The sequence below is a fragment of the Ovis aries genome, chromosome 18, assembly GCF_016772045.2.
Source record: "Ovis aries strain OAR_USU_Benz2616 breed Rambouillet chromosome 18, ARS-UI_Ramb_v3.0, whole genome shotgun sequence".
NCBI classification, from domain to species: Eukaryota; Metazoa; Chordata; class Mammalia; order Artiodactyla; family Bovidae; genus Ovis; species Ovis aries.
Window position 1 is genome coordinate 25,660,036 of NC_056071.1, and position 24,049 is coordinate 25,684,084.

The 24,049-nt window shown below is 43.7% G+C and overlaps 1 long non-coding RNA gene across 1 annotated transcript in view; it reads left to right on the plus strand.

The window, feature by feature from the left end:
• Window positions 1-24,049, plus strand: part of LOC105603128 (uncharacterized) — a 56,126-nt gene continuing 32,077 nt past the window's right edge. The window contains exon 1 of the long non-coding RNA XR_003585714.3: window positions 1-24,049. This exon is cut by the window's right edge and continues 7,613 nt beyond it. This is a non-coding gene — a long non-coding RNA (uncharacterized LOC105603128).

Sequence of the window (24,049 nt, forward strand, 5' to 3'; positions counted from 1 at the left end):
CCCGTCAACTCTCTCCTCCGAAGAGAGCAGAGATGCCCCTCGTCTTCCAGCCCAGCTCTCCGGTGTTTCTCAACACCTCAGCGGGACAGAGCCTGCCAGAACCGAGGTAGTGTGTTCACCTCTGGCATGAACTTTCAAACCAGCAAAACAATCACACAGAACCAAAGGGAAAAGAGGAGGACTTCTCTAAGTCAAGTGTGGGGAGAGGAGACAGACCTTACACTTCTTTCTACCATCCCGGGAGTTTACAGGAACCCACTTGTTTCCAGCTTAGGGCCCCAACCAGCAGAGACCTGGTGTCCTAACCAAGGGTCATGCAACCCTTGGTGCAGGGTCTAGGAAGGTGGTGTCAATTTGAAGAGTGTGGAAGTGTGTCCCCAGGTGCAGGCTCTGGGGATTGTGTGGCTCTCACCCCATCCTAGTGGGTCAGGATCCTGTGTACACAGAGACCACATGTCTGCTCTTTACCTGCAGTGTGTCCTGTCTCCTCAGAGATTCTCAGCATCTGAACTGAGGGTGTTGTCCTGATTAACCTGTGGTCCTTTATCTTCTCTTCACCTTGTTGCATTCACATGAGGTCAGGCACCTTTGAGTGGGTTGCTGCTCTGTGTTTCGCTGAGTGAAAACCTCTGGAGGTATCATATTAATATCATAGCATATCACATGCTAATTCATAGGGTCACAACTGTCTGGTTTCCCCCTAGACCAAGCTCAGGTAATTTAGTTTGTTATTGAATTGTTATTTTATATTGGAGTAGAGTTGATTTCCAATGTTTATTTTTAGGTGTACATGAACTCGATTCAGTTATACATGGCTGTACATACATTCTTTTTCTGTTTTTTTTTCTCACATAGGCTATTACAGTTTGTTCAGGAGAGTTCCCTGTTCTAGTCAGTGGGTCCTTTTTCATTATCAACTTGATATATATATTCATGTGTATATTTTCACCCTAATTCTTAATTTATCCTTCCTTTCTAACTTTCTTTGGATAATCAGAATTTGGTTTTCTCAGGCTGTTTCTGTTTTGTGCATTAGTTCACTGGTATGGATTTATAGATCCCACCTGTATGTGATATCTCTTAAGATATTAGTCTTTTTGTCTTTGACTTACCTCACATAGAATTATAATTTCTTGGTTCATCCATGCTGCTGCCAGTATGATTATTTCGTTCTGTTTTGTGGCTGAGTAGTATTTTAGTGTACAAATGTATGATGTCTTCATATGTGTCAGTGGTAATTTCGGTGGGTTTTATGTTTGGGCTATTGTAAATAGTGCTGCCCTGAATATCAAGGTGCATGTGTCATTTTGAAGGATTCTTCTTTGGATCAAAGCCCAGGAATGGGATTGCAGGGTCATATGATACCTCTATGTTTAATGTTTCAAGGAACCTCCATGCTGTTTTCTATCATGGCTTCAGCAGTTACAGCCCCACCAAGACTGGAGGAAGATTCCATTTTCTGTACATTCTCTATAGTATTTATTCTTTGCAGGTATTTTTGATGATGGCCACTGGGACTAGTGTAAGGTGATAGCTTACACTGAAGTTTTGATTGGCATTGATTTAATAATTATTGATGTGGAGTATCTTCCCATGTGCTTTTATTATTTTACACCTTGTGAATACAATTTACCTCTTGAAAGTGGCTTCTTGAAACTTGGCCCTGTTTGGAATTCTTTTGGAATGATTTCCCCCGGACATTTCTTGAAGGCAGATGTCATTTAAAGCCCTGTTGGACTTGTGACTATTAAGGGCCCTTCAGCACCTGTGTTACGGCTTCCCTGCTGGCTCAGTCCACCTGCAATGCAGGAGACTTGCAGGAGACACGGGTTTGATCCCTGGGTAAGGAAGATCCCCTGGTGCAGGAAATGGCAACCCACTGCAATATTCTTGCCTGGGAAATCCCATGGACAGAGGAGCCTCTCGGGCTACAGTCCCTGGGGTCACACAGAGTCAGACACGACTGAGTGACTAAACAACAGTAGCACCTGTTTTAATGTGTATATATTGATCTGAACCAGCTAATTACTTCCTGCCCCTCCACCTTTCTTTTTTGGTAACCATAAGTTTCTTTTCTAAGTCTGAATCTGTTTCTCTTTTGTAAAGAAGTTCATTTGCATCCTTTTTTTTTTTGGTCCTTTTTTTATTGTGAGAAAATATACAGAAGATGAAATTTAATGTTTTAAAATATACAGTTCAGTAGTATTACAGATATTCACCTTGTGTACCACCATCACCACCATTCATGTCCAGAACTCTGCCTTCTCAAACCGAAACTCTCAACCCATTAGACAATAGCGTCCCATTCCCTCCTTCCTCATCCTTGGCAGTAACCATTCTACTTTCTGTCTCTGTGACTCTGACTACTCTTGATATCTCATTTACATGGAATCCTACAGCATTTGTCCTGTGCCCCAGGATTATTTCATGTAGCTTAGTGTCTTCAAGATTCACTTATGTTGTAGCATGTTTCAGAATCTTTTTTAAAGGCTGAATAATGTTCCATTGTACATATAGATCTAGAGCTTTGTAGTTTTCCCTCACAGAGATCTTGTACTTATTTTGTTACATTTATACCTAAATATTTGTTTCTTCTTCTTTCTTGGTGCTAATGTAAATGGTATTGGGGTTTTAATGTTATTTTTTTTCTTCTTTTTGTTTCTGGGTTTTAAATTCTAACTGTTGATTACTGATCTATAAGAAAGCTATTAGCCAGCCATTGCACCCTTAATTTGATGCTGCACTTCCCCTCCCTAACCATCCTTGACTCAAGGCAGCACCAACTCCCATAACCAGGAGCATCACTGCCTCCCCAAGAAGCCCCAGGCTCCCACACACCTGCAGGGGAGTAGATGGCACTCTGGGTCTGAAGCATTCTATCTTGTGCCAGGTCCATGCTGGAATGTGCAGAAACAGGTGAACTCCCACCCAGTAATGAGAGAGGGAAGTTTAGGGGTCCTCACCTAACATGCTCAGGTACTCAGTTGTGTCCGATTCTTTGCGACCCCATGGACTGTAGCCCACAGACTCCTCTGTCTATGGGATTTTCCAGGCAAGAATACTGGAGTGGGTTGCCATTTCCTTCTGCATCCATTTTTAAATTACACCTAGGAGTGATATCATATGATACTTGTCTGTACCTGTCTTCCTTCCTTCACTTGGAATGACCACCTTGACTTTCTTTTCTGTGGCTGGACTTGGAATTGTTTCCTATTTCTTTATGGCTGAGAAATATTGCATTGCGTATATGTACCCCATGATGTATCCATTGATCTGTAATTTAATCAGTTAGCTTGCTACCCAGATGTGGCTATTGTACCTTGTGGAGCTGAGATTCCTAGGGTTCCCGTATCTTTTTTTTTTTTTTTAGTTTTTTAAATTTTAAAATCTTTAATTCTTACATGCGTTCCCAAACATGAACCCTCCTCCCACCTCCCTCCTGTATCTTTTAAATGTTTTATTTTCTCCAGATTTATGCCCAGATGTGGGATTGCTGGGTCCTGAAGTACTTCTATGTTATTTTTAAAATAAAACTCCATGTGTTCTCCCTACTGGATGAACCTATGTGCATTGCAACGGTGCAGGAGGGTTCCCTTGTCTCTGCATCCTCTCTAGGATTTATTCTTTTTAAAATGATTTCATTTATTCATGTATCTTTGTTGCACTGAGTCTTGGCTGCTGAGCGTAGGCTTTCTCTTTCTGCAGCAGGTGGGGTCTACTCTCTAGTTTCACTGTGCAGCTTCTCCTTATGGTAGCTTCTGGTTGCAGAATGTGGGCTGTAGAGTGCCAGGCTTCGGCAGTTGCATCACGAGGGATCAATAGTTGTGGTTCAAAGGCTCTAGAGCACAGGCTCAACAGTTTTGGCCCATTGGCTTGTTTCACGTGTGTGGAATCTTCCCAGACCAGGAATCGAGCCCGCATCTCCTGCATTTGCAGGCTGATTTTTAACCACTATGCTGCTAAGTCACTTCAGTCATGTCCGACTCTGTGTGACCCCATAGACGGCAGCCCACCAGGCTCCCTTGTCCCTGGGATTCTCCAGGCAAGAACACTGGAGTGGGTTGCCATTTCCTTCTCCAATGCATGAAAGTGAAAAGTGAAAGTGGTTTCTCAGTCATGTCTGACTCTTAGTGACCCCATGGACTGCAGCCCACCAGGATCCTCTGGCCATGGGATTCTTCAGGCAAGAGTACTGAAGTGGGTTGCCAGTGCCTTCTCCTCCTATAGCTGAAACCCACACAAACATCAAAGACCTCACACATGAAAATGTCTGCCAAATAGCTCAAAGATTTCATGTGATAAGATTTAGACCATTAAGAGTTATGAGTTCCCACATCTTTGACCACTATACCACCAGGGAAATCCTAGCATTTATTCTTTAAGATGTTTTGAAATGGCCATTCTGACCAATGTGAGTGCTTAGCTCATTGGACTTTTGATTTGCATCTTTCTGATACTTAGTGATGCTGAGCATCTTTTCATGTGCCTGACTGCAATCTGTAGGCCTTCCTTGGAGAAGTATCCATTTCAGTCTTGGTTCACTTTGTTCTTGGGTTGTATTTATTTTTTTATATTGAGTTGCATGAGCTGCCTGTATATTTTGGAGATGAATTCCCTGTGGGTATCTTCTCTGCAAATCCTTCTCCCTCTTCTGAAGTTTGTGCTTGTCTCACGGTTAGGGTTTCCTTTGGTAGACAAATGGTTTTCAGGTTAATGAGGTGCTATTTTCTGATTTGTGGTTAATTTTTCATTATTCTGAGAGGTAGATCCACAGCAAACTTGGCTGCATTTTATGTCAAATCATGTCCTGTTTATGTTTTTCTCAAGAATTTCATAGTATCCATCATTACTTTTAGATATATAATACTATTTGGAGTTTATTTTGTGTATGGGGTTAGGAAGTTTTCTAATTTCATTCTCATTTTCATGTCTGAAGGAACCCTCACTGTGTCCTCCATAGTGGCTGTTACCAATTTCCATCCCAAGCTTCAGTGGAGAAGGGTTCCCTTGTCTGCACATCCTCTCCAGCACTTACTGTTTGTAGAATGCTTGGTAATGGCCATTCTGACCAGTGTGATGTGATGCCTTGCTGTAGTTTAGATTTGCATTTCTCTAATGTTTAGTGATGTTGACATCATTTCATGTGTGTGTTTTTTTTTTTAAGGGTGTAAGTTAAGCTTACATCTTGAAATTGGCTTCTTTAATGCCTGCTTTGCTTTGAGTTCTTTGTTCATGATTACCCCTAGGACACTTCTTGAGAGCATGTGTTTTATTTATTTATTTTTTTTACAGCCCCTACCTAGATCCTTGTGAATATGAAATGTCCAGTAGCATATGCAGGTCAGGAAGCAACAGTTAGAACTGGACATGGAACAACAGACTGGTTCCAAATAGGAAAAAGAGTACATCAAGGCTGTATATTGTCACCCTGCTTATTTAACTTCTATGCAGAGTACATCATGAGAAATGCTGGACTGGAAGGAAGCACAAGCTGGAATCAAGATTGCAGGGAGAAATATCAATAGCCTCAGATATGCAGATGACACCACCCTTATGGCAGAAAGTGAAGAGGAACTAAAAAGCCTCTTGATGAAAGTGAAAGAGGAGAGTGAAAAAGTTGGCTTAAAGCTCAACATTCAGAAAGCGAAGATCATGGCATCTGGTTCCATCACTTCATGGGAAATAGATGGGAAACAGTGGAAACAGTGTCAGACTTTATTTTGGGGAGTTCCAAAATCACTGCAGATGATGACGGCAGCCATGAAATTAAAAGACGCTTACTCCTTGGAAGAAAAGTTATGACCAACCTAGACAGCATATTGAAAAGCAGAGAGATTACTTTGCCAACAAAGGTCCATCTAATCAAGGCTATGGTTTTTCCAGTGGTCATGTATGGATGTGAGAGTTGGACTGTGAAGAAAGCTGAGCGCCAAAGAATTGATGATTTTCCTCTTTGGGAGGAATGATGCTAAAGCTGAAACTCCAGTACTTTGGCCACCTGATGCGAAGAGTTGACTCATTGGAAAAGACTCTGATGCTGGGAGGGATTGGGGGCAGGAGGAGAAGGGGACGACAGAGGATGAGATGGCTGGATGGCATCACGGACTCGATGGACGTGAGTTTGAGTGAACTCCGGGAAATGGTGATGGACAGGGAGGCCTGGCGTGCTGCAATTCATGGGGTCGCAAACAGTCGGAGACGACTGCGCGACTGAACTGAAACTAAACTGAGCACAGCTGTTCATGGTGTTATTACCGAAGATGGCCACAAGGGGCAGCACTGTTTCATGTCCAACTCTGGTTCTTCAGGCAAACTGAGCCTTTGGGAAAGTTGGCTTCTTGGGCTGAGAATTAGAGTGGAACTCGCCTGAGCAAACACTCAATGCCTTGTGTCTCACTACTACTTCTTCCCCTTAAGGCTTAACCCCTCCCTTTCAGACTCTTCCCAACCTGGGGCACTGCTCCCTGCTGAAATGCTTAGGAGGCTGCACTATCAGAAAAGAGGCTTCAGCTAGAGACCCCAGCACCAGGGGACCTGGAGGCCAGGTGACTTTTCAAAAGTTCTCACGGTCAGAGGCTCAGGCTACCATTCTTTCAATGTACTAGGGTCTATAGTCCAAGCTAGGGAAAACTAGATAGTACAGGTTTAAGAGGGGCTCAAAATTAAGAATACCTGGCTCTACTGTCTCAAATCCTCTCCAGTCCAGTCATGGGACCCAAGCCTGCTCAGGGTCCAGGTATGGCAAATAGCGCATGTCAGGGAGATCAGAGGGAATAAAATAGGCATCACTCTTTTCTGTTCTTTAACCTCATGCTGATACAATGTAGCCCTATATTTGATTTGCAGTTTTGTTCTTATTGTCAGTATGCAGGCTCCTTATTCTGTTATGCCGGTACTTTTGCTGGGAAGGTCCCATAGATGGAGGAGCCTGGTAGGCTGCAGTCCACGGGATCGCTAGGAGTCGGACATAACTTCACTTTCACTTTCACGTGTTGGAGAAGGAAATGGCAACCCACTCCAGTGTTCTTGCCCGGAGAAGCCCAGGAACGGGAGAGCCGGGTGGGCTGCCATCTATGGGGTCGCACAGAGTCGGACACGACTGAAGCGACTTAGCAACAGCAGGCTCCTTATTCTGTTATGCCATATACATATAGCATATCAGTTCTTTTTTCAATCATTTGCCAGAGAAGTTATTAAACAAGGTCCAGTAAACTCCTTGTGCTGAACATTATGTCCTTCTGAAGTATCTATTCTGACTCTATGGGACCCCAAGGACTGAAGCTCACTGGGATCCTCTTTCCATGAATTCTCCGGGCAAGAACAGGCCTCTAGGTAGACACTCAGCTCATTGTGTCTATGAGGCCTCTAAGCAGAGGCTCAGCTCGTGTGTGACTATGAGGCCTTGAGTCAGACTTTTAGCTTCTTGTGTCTGTGACACCTCCAGGTAGACGCTCAGCTCGTGTCTCTCTAGAGGCCTTAAAGCTGATGCTCAGCTTGTGTGCATCTGAGGCCTCTAGGCAGACTCTCAGCTCATGTGTGACTAAGTGGCCTCAGAGCAAATGCTTACTTCGTGTTTGACTATAAGGCTTCTAGGCAGATGCTCAGCTCATGTCTGGCCTCAAGGCTCTCGTTCAGCTTGTGTGTGTCCACGAGGCATCTAGTCAGAAGCTCAGCTCGTTGTGTCTATGAGACCTCTAGGCAGATACTCAGCTCGTATATATCTAGAGGCCTCAAGCCTCTTGCTCAGATCGTTTGTGTGTATGAGGCCTCTAAGCAGATCCTCACCTTGAGTTGGACTATAAGGCTTGTATGAAGACACTCAGTTCGTGTCTATCTTGAGGGCTCAAGACTGATGCTCCTCTCGTGTGTGTCTATGAGGCCTCTAGGTGGACACTCAGCTCCTGTCTATCTAGAAGCCTCAAGGGTCTTGCTCAACTTGTGTGAGACTGTGGACATCTAGAAAGACTCTCAGCTCTTGTCTACATCTTGTCCTGTGGCCGTTTGGGTTCTTTTTATCTCTTTTTTTTTCTTTCCTTAAAGGGTATGAGGAAAATTCACCTCTGAAATTGGTTTCTTGAAAGTCAGTTGTTTGGAATTCATTTCTGCAATACCTGTGGTAGGACCTTTCCTGAGGGCAGCTGTCCTTCACTGCCCCACAGGCCTTTTGAATTGGAGGTGCCAGGCAGCCCCGGTGGGCAAGTTGTAGTTACAGGAAATGGCCACAAGGCAGCAGCATCTCTTCATGCCCAATTCTGGTTCCACCTGCAACCAGAGCCTTAGGGAAAGTCGGCTTCCTGGGCTGTGAATTAGGGTGGAATGGATACACCCAAGGGCTTGTATCTCAGGACTCCTTCCCCCATGAAGCTTCACCCCTCCCTCCCCTCTAGCCTCATGCCTACCTGGGGCACCACTCCCTGATGAGATGCCTAGGAGGCTGCATTCCCAGGAAGGAGTCTTGAGCTGGGGACCCCAGTACCAGGAGACCTGGGGTCTGGGTGATTTTCCATGTTCCTCCAGGTCAGCGGGTCCCTATTAAGATTTGTGGTCACTAGGGATTCTGGCCCCAGCCAGGGCAAACCAGACAGTGCAGGTTTAAGAGGGTTATCATGATGGGCACCCTGCTCAGCAGTCTTGACCCCACCCCAATCCAGCCCTAGAACTCAAGCCTACTCAGGTTCCAGGATTCGGATAGAATCCTAAGTCAAGCCAGTCAGAGGGAACAAACAAGGCATTACTTTTCTTTCCTTTAATTTCATGCCAATGCTATGTTGATATCTAATTGGTTTGCACTTTTATCCTTGTCCACAGGGTACAATGGACTGATTCAGCTATGACATATACAAATAGGCGTTAGTATTTTTTGTTGATTCTTTTGACATCGAGGTTATTGAACAAGGTCACTGTGTAAAGTTCACTGTGCTGAATATCAGATCCCTATGGGACATTTATTAGAGGTACAGTGAGTAACTGAACTGAACTTCCTTGTACATATGCAAGGAGCAAAGAAAGGCAATAATCCTTGTGGATTATCTGTTACAGCTACAGATTTCATTGTATATGTTAGAGATAAATATTTCTCTGTAGATGTGTCTGGAACAAAGGAAGGAAGTATGGAAGGCAAAAGATAATCCTTATGGATTAGTTAATAGGCATACATGTCTGTGGGTACGTTAGAGATATCAGAGAAGGAAAAGGCAACCCACTCCAGTATTCTTGCCTGGGAAATGTCATGGGCAGAGGAGCCTGGCGGGCTACAGTCCATGGGATTTGCAAAGTGTTGGACATGACTTAGAGGCCAAAAAACAATGAGAGAGATACACATTTATGTAGAAGGAAGGAGATAATCCTTGTGGATTACTATTACAGATACAGATTTCTGTGTATAGGGTAGTAACAACCTCCTGATTCATCCCTGGCACTTTGCTTTTTTTTGGAATTCGTTGTGTTTGAATCTCAGAGTTTCTTTTTATGTTGTAAGTTACTTTCTCTGTATCTCGCTCTTTTCTTTTTTCAGTTTTGCCCTCAAGGTGATAGGTTGTTGATGAGCCTTGAAAGACGGTTGGATTCTTGGCCTCTGGAGGAGAGGAATTCAATCTGGGGCCAGTGACGAGGCTTGATTACTCAGAGCTTTTGTGTAGCAGAGTCTTATTAAAGTATGAAAAGGGACAGAGAAAGGTTCTGATATAGACATCAGAAGGGGGATGGAGAGTGCCCCGATCCCTAGTCTTAGCAAGGGGATTATATACTTTTTAATTGGCTATTACAATAAATCAAAAGACTGTTTCAAGGTTGTAAAGATCTAACTAGACTCACCCCCATTATATACATTTGGCTTCCCTTGTGGCTCAGCTGGTAAAGAATTTGCCTGCAATGAGGGAGACCTGCGTTTGATCCCTAGGTTGGGATCTCCAGGGAAGATCCCCTGGAGAAGGGAAAGGCTACCTACTCCAGTATTCTGGCCTGGAGAATTCTATGGACTATATAGTCCATGGGGTTGCAAAGAGTTGGACATGACTGAGCGACTTTCACTTTCTTTAAGATAACAGGATTAGTCAGAGCAAGGAGAAATATATTCTCAAGCAGGATACGGAATGTAGGAAAAAGTTTGTCCTTTCCTCCTCCTTGAGAACCCCAGATCCCTTTCTCCTCCTCGGGGACCCTGGACTTATCAACCTGCCTGGGAATTGACTTTCTCAAAGGAACATCATCTGCTGTTTTCTTCTGTTGCTGACTTCACTTACTATACTTTCCTCCAAGGTCCATCCTGGTGGAGACCATTGGCATAATTTCATTATTTCAGTGGCAATATTTCAAGTCTGAGTAATAGCCGCTTCTATATATGTACCACATTTCTTTGAACTGTCAGTGGGCCTTTTCTTAGGTCTGTGTCTTGGCAGTTGGAGGTACCACGGCAGTGAAGGTTGGGGTTCATGTGTCATTTTGAATGACAGTTTTTTGTAATGTAGGCCCAGGTGTGTGTATTAGAATCCTAGGTTTAGCTCTCGACTTTTTTTGGTTCTGGACTGTGCAGGCTGTCCCTTCAAGGGATTGTTGCCAATGTCTGTTCCCAGGGACCATGATGTTGTGGGGGGAGCGGTGTTTCATCATTTCCCAGGACTCTCCTCCATGTACTATTTGCAGACAGTTAAGATGGCCATTCTGGCAGGATTTCATTTCTTGTTTTCTTTTTGATCAGCATCACTTTTCAGGATGCTGAGCATCTTCTCCTGTGGTGGTCTTGGTTCTTTTTATCTCTTTTTTTTCTTTCCTTAAAGGATGTGAGAAAATTGACCTTTGAAATTGGCTTCTTGAAAGTCAGTTGTGTTTGGAGTTCATTTCTGCGGTACCTGCCACAGGTCTTTTCTGAGGGTAGCTGTCATTAACTGCCCCACAGGCTTTTTGAATTTCTGACTAATCCTGTCAGTTGTTGTTACAGAAAATGTCCACAAGGCGGCAGCACCTCTTCATACCCAACTCTGTTTCTACCTGCCCCCAGAGCCTGCCTGGTCTGTGAATTGGAGTGGAATGTGAATGAGGACGGAGAAGGCAATGGCACCCCACGCCAGTACTCTTGCCTGGAAAATCCCATGGATGGAGGAGCCTGGAAGGCTGCAGTCCATGGGGTCGCTGAGGGTCAGACACGACTGAGCGACTTCACTTTCACTTTTCACTTTCATGCATTGGAGAAGGAAATGGCAACCCACTCCAGTGTTCTTGCCTGGAGAATCCCAGGGACGGTGGAGCCTGGTGGGCTGCCGTCTATGGGGTCGCACAGAGTCGGACATGACTGAAGCGACTTAGCAGCAGCAGCAGTGAATAAGGAAACACCCAAGGGCTTGTGTCTCACTACTATTTCCCCCGTGAAGCTTCACCCTTCCCTCCCTTCTAGCCTCATGCCTACCTGGGGCACTGCTCCCTGATGAGGTGCCTAGGAGGCTGCACTCTCAGGAAGGTGCCTTCAGCTGGGGACCCCAGTAACAAGAGACCTGGGGTCTGGGTGATTTTCCATGTTCCTCCAAGTCAAAGGGTCGGGCCATTAAGATTGGGGTTCACTAGGGATTCTGGCTCCAGCCAGGGAAAACCAGACAGTACAGGTTTAAGAGGGCTCCTACAAGGACACCCTGCTCTGCTGTCTCAACACCACCCCAGTCCAGCCCACCAGGTTCCAGGATATGGATAGGATCCTAAATTAAGCAGTCGACGGGAATACACTAGGCATTACTATTCTTCCCTTGAATTTCATGGCAATTCTATGTTGAAATCTAGTCAATCTGCAGTTCTGTCCTTGTCCACAGGATACAGTTGGCTGATTCAGCTGTGACATACGCATACAGGCTTTAATACTCTTTATTGATTCTTTTGCCATTGAGGTTATTGAACAAGGTCAAGTAAAGTTCTCTGCTGAACCTCAGATCCCTATGGGACATTTATTAGAGGTACAATTTCTTTGTACATGTGCAAGGAACAAGAGAAGGAGATAATCCTAGTGGATTATCTATTACAGCTACAGATTTCACTGTATATGTTCAAGACAAATATTTTTCTATATATGTGCATGGAAGGAAGGTGGAAGATACTCCTTGTGTACTAGCTAATACTGATACATATTTCGGTGTGTATGTTCAGATCCTGGAGAAGGAAATGGCAGCTCAGTCCAGTACACTTTGCTGGGAAATGTGATGGGCAGAAGAGCCTGCCAGGCTACAGTCCATGGGGTTCACAGTGTTGTACACAACTTAGCAACCAAACAACGTTAGAGATATATATTTCAGTGCATCTGGAGAAGGAAGGAAGGAGATAATCCTTGTGGATTATCTATTACAGATTTCTGTGTATAGGTAACAACCTCCTAATTCATCCCTGGCACTTTTTTTTTTTTTTAATTCTTTGTATCTCAGTCACTTTTTCTGTTGTAAATTACTTCTTCTGTATCTTTCTTTTTCAATTTCACCCTCAAGGGACATCACCTACTATTTTCTTCCTCTATTGCTTACTTCACTTAGCGTATTTTCCTCCAAGGTCCATCTTCGTTCGGACCATTGGCATAATTTCATTATTTCCATGGCGATATTTAAAGTCTGAGTAATAGCACCTTGAATATATGTACCGTATTTCTTTCAGATTTAATCTGTCAGTTGACCTTTTCTTTGTTCTGTGTCTTGGCAGTTGGAGGTACCACTGCAGTGAAAGTTGGGGTACATATTGTCATTTTGAATGATGGTTTTACATAATATAGGTGCAGGTGTGGGTATCAGAGTCCTAGTTCTCTTGATGTTTTTTTGTTATGACCTGTGCAGGCTGTCCCTTCAAGCAACTGTTGCCAATGTCTGTTTGCAGGGAACACGAGGGAGAATTCCGTCATTCCTGGCTCTCTCCTCCATGTACTGTTGGCAGACAGTTAGGATGGTTGTTCGGTTAGACGGGATTTGATTTCTTATTGTCATTTTGATCAGCATCTGTCCTGTAATAATTTGGGACACTAGCATCTTGTCCTTGGCCATTTGGGTTCTCTTTTCCTATTTTCCTTTTTTTACCTTAAAAGGTGTGAGGAAAATTGACCTTTGAAATTGGCTTCTTGAAAGTTGGTTGTGTTTGGAATTCATTTCTGTAATGTGTGTGGCAGGACCTTTCCTGAGGGCAGCTGTGACAGGATATGACCTTTAGGGGATACTTCATCTTGTATGGGTCTAGGAGGCCTCTAGGCAGATGCTCAGCTCCTGTGTGTCTTTGAGGCCTCTAACAGATGCTACGCTTGTGGATATGTAAACGCCTCTAGGCTGATGCTCAGGTCGTGTGCAACTAGGAGGCCTCTAGACAGATGCTAAGCTTGTGGATCTGTAAACGCCTCTAGGCTGATGCTCAGGTCGTGTGCAACTAGGAGGCCTCTAGACAGATGCTCAGCTCATTTGTGTCTATGAGGCCTCCAAGCAGATGCTCAGCTTCTCTGTGTCTATGGGGCTGCTAGGCAGTTGCTCAGCTCACATGTTTGAGGCCTCTAGTCAGACACTCATCTCCTGTGTGTCGGGCAGCTAGGCAGTCGCTCAGCTTGCATGTATCTATGAGGCTGCTAGGCAGTAGCTCCATGATAGCTCAGTTGGTAAAGAATCCACTTGCAATGAGGGAGACCTAGGTTGGAAAGATCCCTTGGAGAAGGGAAAGACTACCCACTCCAGTGTTCTGGCCTAGAGAAGTCCGTGGACTGTATATAGTTCATGGGGTTGCAAAGAGTTGGACACGACTGAGCGACTTACACTTTCACTTTACACTTTCAGGCAGATGCTCAGCTCCTGTGTGTCTCTGAGGCCTCTAACAGATGTTAAGCTTGTGTATATCTAAACACCTCTAGGCAGATGCTCAGCTCATGTGTGTATGTTGGGCCTCTGGAGAGATGCTCGGCTTGTGTGGAGATGAGGCCTCTAGGCAGATGCTCAGCTCGTGGGTGACTATGAAGCCAGACTGTTTAATTCTGAGCCATTCAGGGACTTTGTTCTTCTGATCTTAACATATCTAATTTTCCTACTTTTACCAGCTGTATAACGCCAAACACAGAAGACACAGATTTCAGCATTGATGCATCCAGTCCCAGACTGGGTAAATCAATTTACCCTATAAAGCAAATAAACTAACTAGGCTACCCACCCCTACAAGAGCAACCTCCCAAATGAATCCATTGCAACTAGACCAGTTCCCAAATCAGTAAATAAATTTACCCTGTGAAGTGAAAGTTGCTCCAAACTCTTCATGGAATTCTCCAGGCCAGAATACTGGAGTGGGTAGCCTTTCCCTTCTGCAGGGGATCTTTCCAACCCAGGTATCAAACCCAGGTCTCCCACATTGCAGGATGACTCTTTACCAGCTGAGCCACAAGGGAAGCCCATTTACCCTACAATTGAGCTAATTGCAACTAGGGTGGGCATGCCCCATGAGGACTAGTTCCCAATTAACTGGTTAAGAGTAGAGTCCAACAACACCTCCTCTCTGCAAATAGGTACCAACAAAATTTGCGTATCCCATTAAGGAAAAGCCCAGATTGAGGGAAAAATATATTCCCGTGTGCACACCAGAGTGACTTACCCTCCAAAATTGAGCCTATCGGCTCTTATCACAAAAGGACACACAAAACATTGTACTGGCTGAACCAGCTATCAAATTGCATATACTTACCCTACAAATGAAATTGAGTCCCTGGACTCTAGAAGTTTTTCGGTTCCTTGTCTCAACTGCCAAGTGTTGGGGTTAGCCAGTGGCACTTCAGGACAACAAATGGTCCCAGTAGCTGCTAGGGTCTTGCCCCAATATTCCCTGATCGGGTCTGGCTAGCCACAAGCAGCAAGGCTCCTGGCTGGCTAAGGCAAATTGTTCCTGAGTCCAAGCTCGTTCTGTTCACCGCATGATATAGGCCAATGAATCCCAGAGACGTGTTGAGGCAAGGAAGGGATTTTAATTGGGAAGCCAGCAGATGGAAAGGATAGCAGGCTAGTGCCTCAAATTAAATGCCGGGTTGTTTTTATAGATCAGCGAGAAAGAGCAATGAGTAAAGTCAAAAGGCAGAAGGGAAGGGAGATGCAGTGAGGAAGTGCAGTGAGAAGGCCTTCAGTCTGAAAAGGGAATGAAAAGCCTTCAGAAGGGGTGCTACTCTCTTCTACCTCCAGGAGGGCAGGGACAAAGTATCTCTCCCTGAGCGGAACAAAGACACTGGAGTTTATAGTCAAGCAGGAGGATAGGGGCCTCCAGACAAGCCACTGAGTACGATTATAATAATTAAAGAATGAAAAGCAAGTCAAGTTTTCAACATGGAGTCAGAATTGGCTTTCTCCCTGCAACAAAATGAAGGAACCCATTTTCATGTTCCCTGGGAACAGACATGGGCAACAACTCCTTGAAGGGACAGCCTCCACAGGCAAGAAGAAAAAATTTCAAGACAGCTAAACCTAGAATTCTAATACCCACACCTGGGCCTATATTACAAAAAACCATGTTTCAAAATGAAAAATGCACTCCAGCGTTCACTGCAGCGGTACCTCCAATCGCCCAAGATAAGGGCCAATGACAGATAAAATCTTAAATGTAGTACATATATAATATATATTAAAATGGAGTTGAAAAACCAACACTGAAATTATGAAATTAGGCCAATGGTCCCCACAGGGATAGACCTTGGTGGAGTGTATTCTAAGAGAAATTAGCTACAAGGGAAGAAAATAGCAGATGTCTTGGGAGGAGAAATTGAAAAAAAGACAGAGGAAGTCATTTACAACATAGACACTCTGAGATGCAAACACAAACCCAGAATTCCAAAGAGGGGGGAATAAAAAGGGAAAGAGCCAGGGGTGGATTAGGAGGTCAGTACTAATGTATCCATGGAAATCTCTGTAATAGATAACCACAAGGATTATCTCCTCCTCCCATCCTTCCTCCATTCTTCCCTCCTTTCACACAGGCACTGAAACTGTATATCCAACATATATCCAGAAATCTGCTACTGTATGAGCTAATCCACAAGGCTTATCTCTGGCCTTCCTTCCTTGCATATGTGCAAACAATCTGTATCTCTAATAGTCCACAGGGACCTGATGATCAGAATAGAGAACTTTACTGGACCTTGTTCAATAAACTCCATGGAAAAAAACAACTACACATATGCTGAATATATCTGTCATAACTGAATCAGTTCATTGTACACTGAGGACAAGCACAAAACTGCAAATCGACTAGACTTCAGCATAGCATCGGCATGAGACTAAGAAAAAGGAAAGGAAAACAAGAGTAATGCCTACTTTATTCCCTCTGAGCTCCAAGACTTGGGCTCTTATCCCATCCCTGAACCATTAGGAAACTTGAGTCCCAGGGCTGGCCTGTGGTGGGATCTAGATGGTCCAGCAGGGTGCCCTTCATAGAGATGCCTCTTAAACCTGTACTGTCTGTTTTTTTCTGGCTAGGACTAGAATCCCTAGTGTACCCAAGCAATGGTGGCCTGACCCTCTAGCCTCGAGGATACAGGGTAAAGTCACTGAGTATCCAGAGTCTGGGCATTGGGGATGCCAGCTGAAGCATCCTTCCTGAGGGTGCAGCTTCCTAGGCACCTCCCCAGGGAGTGGTGCCCCAGGTAGGCATGAGTCTTCAGGGGAGGGGTAAAGCTTTATGGGTAAGAAGTAGTGAGGCATAAGCCCTTGGGTGTTCGCTCAGTCATATTCCACTCTAACTCATGGCCCAGGAAGCCTACTCTCCTAAGGTTCTGGTTGCAGGTGGAACTGGAGTTGGGCATGAAGAAGTGCTGCCACCTGTGGACATTTCCTTTAACTACAACGTGACTCTGGTTCTATCTGCACTTTCAATTCACAAGGCCTCTGGTGCCCTTAGCAACAGCTGCCCTCAAGAAAGGTCTGTCAGCAGGTTTTGCAGAAATAAATTCCAAAAACAGCCAACTTTCAACAAGCCAGTGGCAACAGGTAAATTCTCCTCATACCCTTTAAGGAAAAAAAATCCAATCAGCCAGAAGACAAGATGCTCAGCAACTGTAATTATGACAAGAGGAATGGAAATCAAATCGCATCTGACAGAATGACCATCCTGACTGTCGGCCAGCGGTAAATGGTGGAGAGAGCAGGGAGATGATGGAAACCCCCAACAAGTGCCGTGGGAATGGACATTGGCAACAGCCTCTAGAAAAAGATAGCCTCTGCAGGCCAGAACTAAAAATTTCAAGAGAGCTAAGCCTAGGAATTTAAAATCCACACTTGGGCCTCTGTTACGAGAAACCATCACTGAGAATGATTCATGTACCCCAACGTTCACTGCAGTGGGACCTCCAGATGCCAAGAGACAGACATGAGAAGAGGTTCATCCACAGATGAAATCTTAAAGAAATGTGGTATATTAATGGGCTATTACTCAGACCTGAAAAACCGCCACTGAAATTATGAAATCATGCCAATGATCCCCACAGGATGCACTTTGGAGCATCATACACTAAGCGAAGCCAGCAATGGATGAAGAAAGTGACAGATGATGTCCCTCCAAGGCAAAATAATGACGAGGTACAGGGGAAGTAATGTACAACACAGTAAGAGAGTCTGACATTATAACACAAAGGATTCCTCCCAGCCAAAATTAAATAACAGGAAACTACCAGGGATGAATCAGGAAGTTGCTACTAACCATACACAGAAATCTGTACCTATAATAGATAAACCACAAAGATTATCTCCTTCCTTCCTTCATGTATGCACTAAAATCTGTATCTCTAGCATGCTTGTTGTTGTTTGGTCGCTAGTCATGTCTGACACTTTGTGACCCCATGGACTGTAGCCCACCAGGCTCCCCTGCCCATGGGATTTCCCAGGAAAGACTACTGGAGTGGGGTACTATTTCCTTCTCCACTATCTCTAACATACCCACAGAAATATGCATCTCTATTAGCTAATCCACAAGGATTCTCCTCTGCCTGCCTGCCTGTTTCATCTCCCTCATGCACGTATATAGTACCCAGGAAGCCGACTCCCCTAAGGTTCTGGTTGCAGGTGGAACCAGAGTTGGGCATGAAGAAGTGCTGTCCTGGAGAAAATGGAATCTTTCTATGCTGCTGGAGAGAAACCACATCCTAAAAATAAGGCTAAAATTAAAATTGGATTTAATTATGACAGTATGTGGTTACATGGAGTATGAACCAAGAGACTAAATGTGGCAGACAATATGTGAAAACAAATTTGATATCTAGGATGTGAGAGTAAGGTTTCTTGTCAGATCCGCAGCTTGTATGCACATACTTCATGTATCTTTTCAAATTATAGCTTTGTCTGGATGTATGGCTAGAAGTGGGATTGCTGCATCATATGGTAACTCTATTTTTAGTTTTTTTGAGGAACCGCCATACTGTTCTCTACAGTGACTGCACCAATTTACATTCCCACCAACAGTGTAGGAGGGTTCCCTTTTCTCCACACCCTCTGCAACACTTGTTATTTGGAGATTTTTAAATGATTGCCTTTCTGACCATTTTGAGGTGGTACCTCATTGAAGTTTTTATTTGAAGTTCTCAAATAATTAACAATGAGGAGCATTATAGGATGATTCTTTAATTTTCAGATGTAAAATAGGTTTGACATCTCAGTTTGACAGTTTTCTTACAGATAAGGATTAAATAGTTATTTCCTTTCTAGTCTAATGATAGGGACACGCATTATCATGTTACTTAAGGCGATGGGCTCAGTTTTGCGTCTCTGAACAGTTTTAAAGATGTGCACTGCTCCTTTCAAAGGGAAGGCTTAGTTTTGGTGGGGCCAAGTTCCACCATCCAATAAAAGCTGTTCCTTGAGAAAATATAGTCACTGCCAAGGGGGCACATGGTGAGACCACCATGTCTACTGACCCTTCCCACATCTCAGGCCTCAGTGTGACTATTCCATTCGAGGTTTAACAGTTTGCCCTGGTGATACAGCTTGACCTCTTTCTGTATGACTAGGTAAGTTGTTAATGACTTTTTATGATTCTACTGGGGCTTTAGTGGTAAAGAACTGCCTGCCAATGCAGGAGACATAAAGATGCTGGTTCAGTCCCTGGGTCAGGAAGATCCCTTGGAGGAGGGCATGGCAACCCTCTCCAGTATTCTTGCCTGGAGAATCCCATGGACAGAGGAGACTGGTGGGCTATGGTTCATAGGGTCACAAAGAGTTGGACATGATTGAAGCGACTTAGCACTCAGACACTCTCACCCTCAGGAAAGGTCCTGCAGTGAATACTGCAGAAATAAATTGCAAACACAACCAACTTTCAAGAAGCCAATGGCACAAGGTCAATTTTCCTCATTCCCTTAAGAATAAAAAACCCCACACTGCCACAGGACAATATGCTCTGCATCTCTAATATTACAGGAGAAATGCCAATCAAAATGACAACAAGAAATCAAATCCAACCTGTCAGAATGGCCATCCTCACAAGTCTGCAACAATACATGTGGGAGAGAGCTGGGTAGTGATGGAACCTACCCAACACAATCATTGGGAGTGGAGATTGCCAACAGCCCTAGAAAATACAGCCTCCACATGCTAGAAAAAGATCTTCAGAAAAACTAAGCCTAGAATCTGACATACCCTCATATGGGCTTATATACAAAATACCACCATTCAAAAAGACACATGCACCCCAACATTCACTGCAGCCCTACTTAAAATAGCAAAACACAGACCTAGGAAAATGTCCACTGACAGATTAAAGCTTAAAGAAGATGCAGTACATGGATAAAATGGACTATGGACTATGAAAAACTGCCACTGAAATTATGAAACTATGCCCCAGGTTGCCACAGGGATGAACCTTGAAGAATCTTACACTAACCAAGTCAGCCAGTCAAGAAAAGACAATAGTATACTGTCCCCCTTCTATGCAAAATGAAAAAAGAGATGCAAAGGAACTAATTTACAATGCAAAAAGAGACTCTGAGCACTCAAACAGAAAGTGACCCCTCCCCTCAAAAAGTGAAGGGCCAGGGATGAATTAGAAATAGGGGACAAACATATACACAGGAATATGTGTCTTTAATAGATAATCCACAAGCAGTATCTCCTACCTTCCCTCTTCCGTTCCTTCCTTCCACATATACAAAGAAATCTGTATCTCTAACATATATAGAAATCTGTATCTGTAATAGAAAATCCACAAGGATTATTTCCTTCCTTCCTCATACGCACATAAACCAGTATCTTCAATAGATAATCCATAAGGAGTATCTCCTTCCTTGTTCCTCCCTCCCACATAAACACAAAATCTGCATCTCTAACATATACACAGAAATCTATATCTGTTAATAGACAATTTGCAAGGATTATCTCCTTCTTCATTCTTTCCACATTTACACAGAAATCTGTATATCTAACATACTCCACAAACACCGGATGTTCAACACAGGGAACTTTGTTTGAAATTCTGCAATAACATCTAGGGGAAAACAATCCAAAAAAGAACAGATATGCTGTATATATTCATATGTCATAACAGAATCAGGCAGTTGTATACTGATGACAAGCAGAAAATGACAAATCAACTATATTCCCATATAGCATTGGCATTAGATTAAAGAAAAGGAAAGGAAGTCAAAGCCTAGTTAAATTCCTTCCACCTCCCTGACGGGCTGCTACCTCATCCCTGGAGTCTGAGCAGCCTTGGAACCCATGACTGCCTTGAAGTGTCAAACAGGTGGGCAGGGTGTCCTTAATTGAGTACTGTCTGGTTTGCTCTGACTGGGACCAGAGTCCCTAGTAAAACAAAAGGATGGTCGACCATGTGGCCTCAAAACCTGGAAAAGTAATCCAGATTCCAGGTCTATTGGTGCTGGGGTCCCCAATTCAAGCCTCCTTCCTGAGAGTTCAGTCTCCTAGGCACCTCCCTCAGCAGGGAGCGGTGCCCCAGGTAAGCATGAGTCTGGAGGGGAGGGGTGAAGTTTCAGGGGGAAGTAGTAGTAAGACACAGGCCCTTGGGTGTTTGCTCAGGCACATTCCACTCTTAATTTACTGTCCAGGAAGCCTTCTTTCCCTGACTCTGCTTGCACATGGAACCAGAGTTGGGCATGAAGAAGTACTGCCGCCTTGTGGACATTTTCTATAACTACAACTTGGCCACAGGTGCTTACTGGCATGTCCAATTCACAAGGTGCAAGGGGCTGTTAATGATAGCTGCCGTCAGAAAAGGCCCTACGGTAGATATTGCAGACATAAATTCCAAACACAACCGACTTTCAAGAAGCCAATTGTGACAGGTAAATTTTCCTTACACCCTTTAAGGAAAAGAAAGGAAAACACACCAAATGGTCATGGGACAAGATATTCAACATCCCTATTTATTACAGGAGGAATACCAATTAAAATGCCAAGCAATCAAATTCCATCTCAGAGAATGGTATTCTAACTGTATGCAAACAATAAATGGGGGATAGAGCTGAGAGATGATGGAATCCTATTTCACACTCCATGGGAATGAACAGATATTGGCAACAGGCTCTAGAAAGGACAGCTTCTATAGGCAACAATGAAAAATTTCAAGAGCACTAAGCCTAGGGTTTTAATACCCACACCTGTTGTCCCATGACCATTTGGTGTGTTTTCCTTTCTTTTCCTTAAAGGGTGTAAGGAAAATTTACCTGTCACAATTGGCTTCTTGAAAGTCGGTTGTGTTTGGAATTTACGTCTGCAATATCTACCGTAGGGCCTTTTCTGATGGCAGCTATCATTAACAGCCCCTTGCACCTTGTCCTGGCCTATATTATGAAAATCCATCATTCAAATGACACATGCGCCCCAACATTCACCGCAGGGCTACTTCCAACAGCCAAGACACAGACCAAAGAAATGTTCCATCAACAGATTAAATCTTGAAGAAATATTGTACGTATATACAATGGGCTATTACTCAGACTCAAAAAAAACCCCATGAAATTATGCCAATGGTTCCTGTGAGGAAGAACCTAGGAGGATCATAAACTACACAGAATCAGCAACAGAGGAAGAAAATAGCAGATGATGTCCTTCTAGGTAAAATTTTAAAAAGAGAGATCCACAGGGAGTATTTTACAATATAAAAAGAGACTCTGAGATTCAAACACAAAGAATTAAAAAAATAGGAAAGGGCCAGGGATGAATCAGGAGGTCGGTACTAACATATAGACAGAAATCTGTAGTTGTAATAGATAATCTGGAAAAATTATCTCCTTCCTTCCTTCTACATAAGCACTAAAGTCTGTATCTCTAACATACCCACAGAAATACGTATCTGTATTAGGTAATCTACAAGGTTTATGTCCAGCCTCTCTCCTTCCTACCATACACATATATGCAGGAATATATGCATATCTCTAACATATACAGAGACATCTGTAGCTATAATGGATAATCCACAAGGACTCTTTCCTTCCTTGGTTCCTTGCACATGTATAAAACAATCTGTGTCTCCAATAGATATTCCACAGGGAACTGATGTTCAGCACGGAGAACTTTACTCAACCTTGTTCAATAACCTCTATGGCAAAAGAATCTAAAAAAGGACAATTATGCTCTATGTATATGTCATAACTAAATCAGTCCATTGTACACTGAGGACAAGCACAAAAGGCAAATCAGCTATACTTCAAAATAGCATCGGCATTTTGAAGAGTAAAGAAAAGAACAAGAATGAAAAGTAAAGCCGTTTACACCCACTGACCTTCATAATTTGGGATAGTATCCGATCCCTGGAATGTGGGTAGTGTTGAGTCCCATGGCTGGAATGGGGCCAGCAGAGTGCCCTTCATGAGACACCTCTTAAACCTGTTTTGCCTGGTTTTCCCTGGCTGTGACCAGAATCCAGAGTGCACCCAAAAGATGGTGGCTTGACAATCAGGCCTGGGGACCAAGTGAAGTCATCAAGTATTCAGGTCCCCTGGAGCTGGCGTCCCCAGCTGAAGCCTCCTTCCTGAGTGTGCAGCCTCCTAGGCCCCTCCGCAGGGAGCGGTGCCCCAGGTTGGGATGAGTCTGGAGGGTAGGGGTGGAGCTTTGAAGGAAGAAATAGTGAGACTTAAACCCTTGGTTGCTCAGGCACATTCCACTCTAATTCAGAGCCCAGGAAGCCAACTTTCCCCAAGGCTCTGGTTGCAAGTCGAATCACAGTTGAGCATGAATAAGTGCTGCCTCCTTGTGGACAGTACCTGTAACTACATGTTGACCATGCTTGCTTCCTAGCACCTCCAACTCACAAGACTTGTGGGGCCTCAGGAAAAGTTCTGCGGCCAGTATTGTAGAAATAAATTCCAAACACAACCTACTGTAAGGCAGCCAATTGGAACAGATAAAAATTTTTCTCACGCCCTTCAAAAAACAAAAGTAAAATAAAAGACCCCAAATGGCCCAGGACAAGACACTCAATCATCCTATGATTAATATAGGAATCCTAATCAAAACGACAACAAGTAATCAAATATCCTCTGACAGAATAGCCACCCTGACTGTATGCAAACAGTAAATGGGGGAGAAAGCCAGGAAATAATGGAACCTCCTACATGCTCCATGGGAATGGATATTGGCAATAGCCCCTAGAAAGGTCAGCCTCCACAGACGACAATGAAAAATTTCAAGAGAGCGAAGTCTAGGGTTTTAATACCCACACTTGAGCCTATATTACAAAAAAAACCCCACCATTAAAATGACACATGTACCCCAACGTTCACTGCAATGCTACTTCCAATAGGCAAGACAGACCAAAGAAACGTTCCATTGAAAAATTAAATCTTAAAGAAATGTGGTACATATATACCTTAGGATTTTACTCAGACATGAAAACTTCCATGAAATTATGTCACTGGTCCAAACAAGGATGGATGTTAGAGGATCATATATGTAGTGCAGTCAGCAACATAGAAAAAACATAACAGATGATGGCCCTTCTCCACAAAAAGAAGACATACAGGGGAAGTAATTCACCACACAGAAAACCCTAACTTTCAAACACAAAGCTTTTGGAGAAAAAAAAAAACAACCGAAAGGAATGAGCCAGATATGGATTAGGAGGTCAGTATTAATGTATAGAC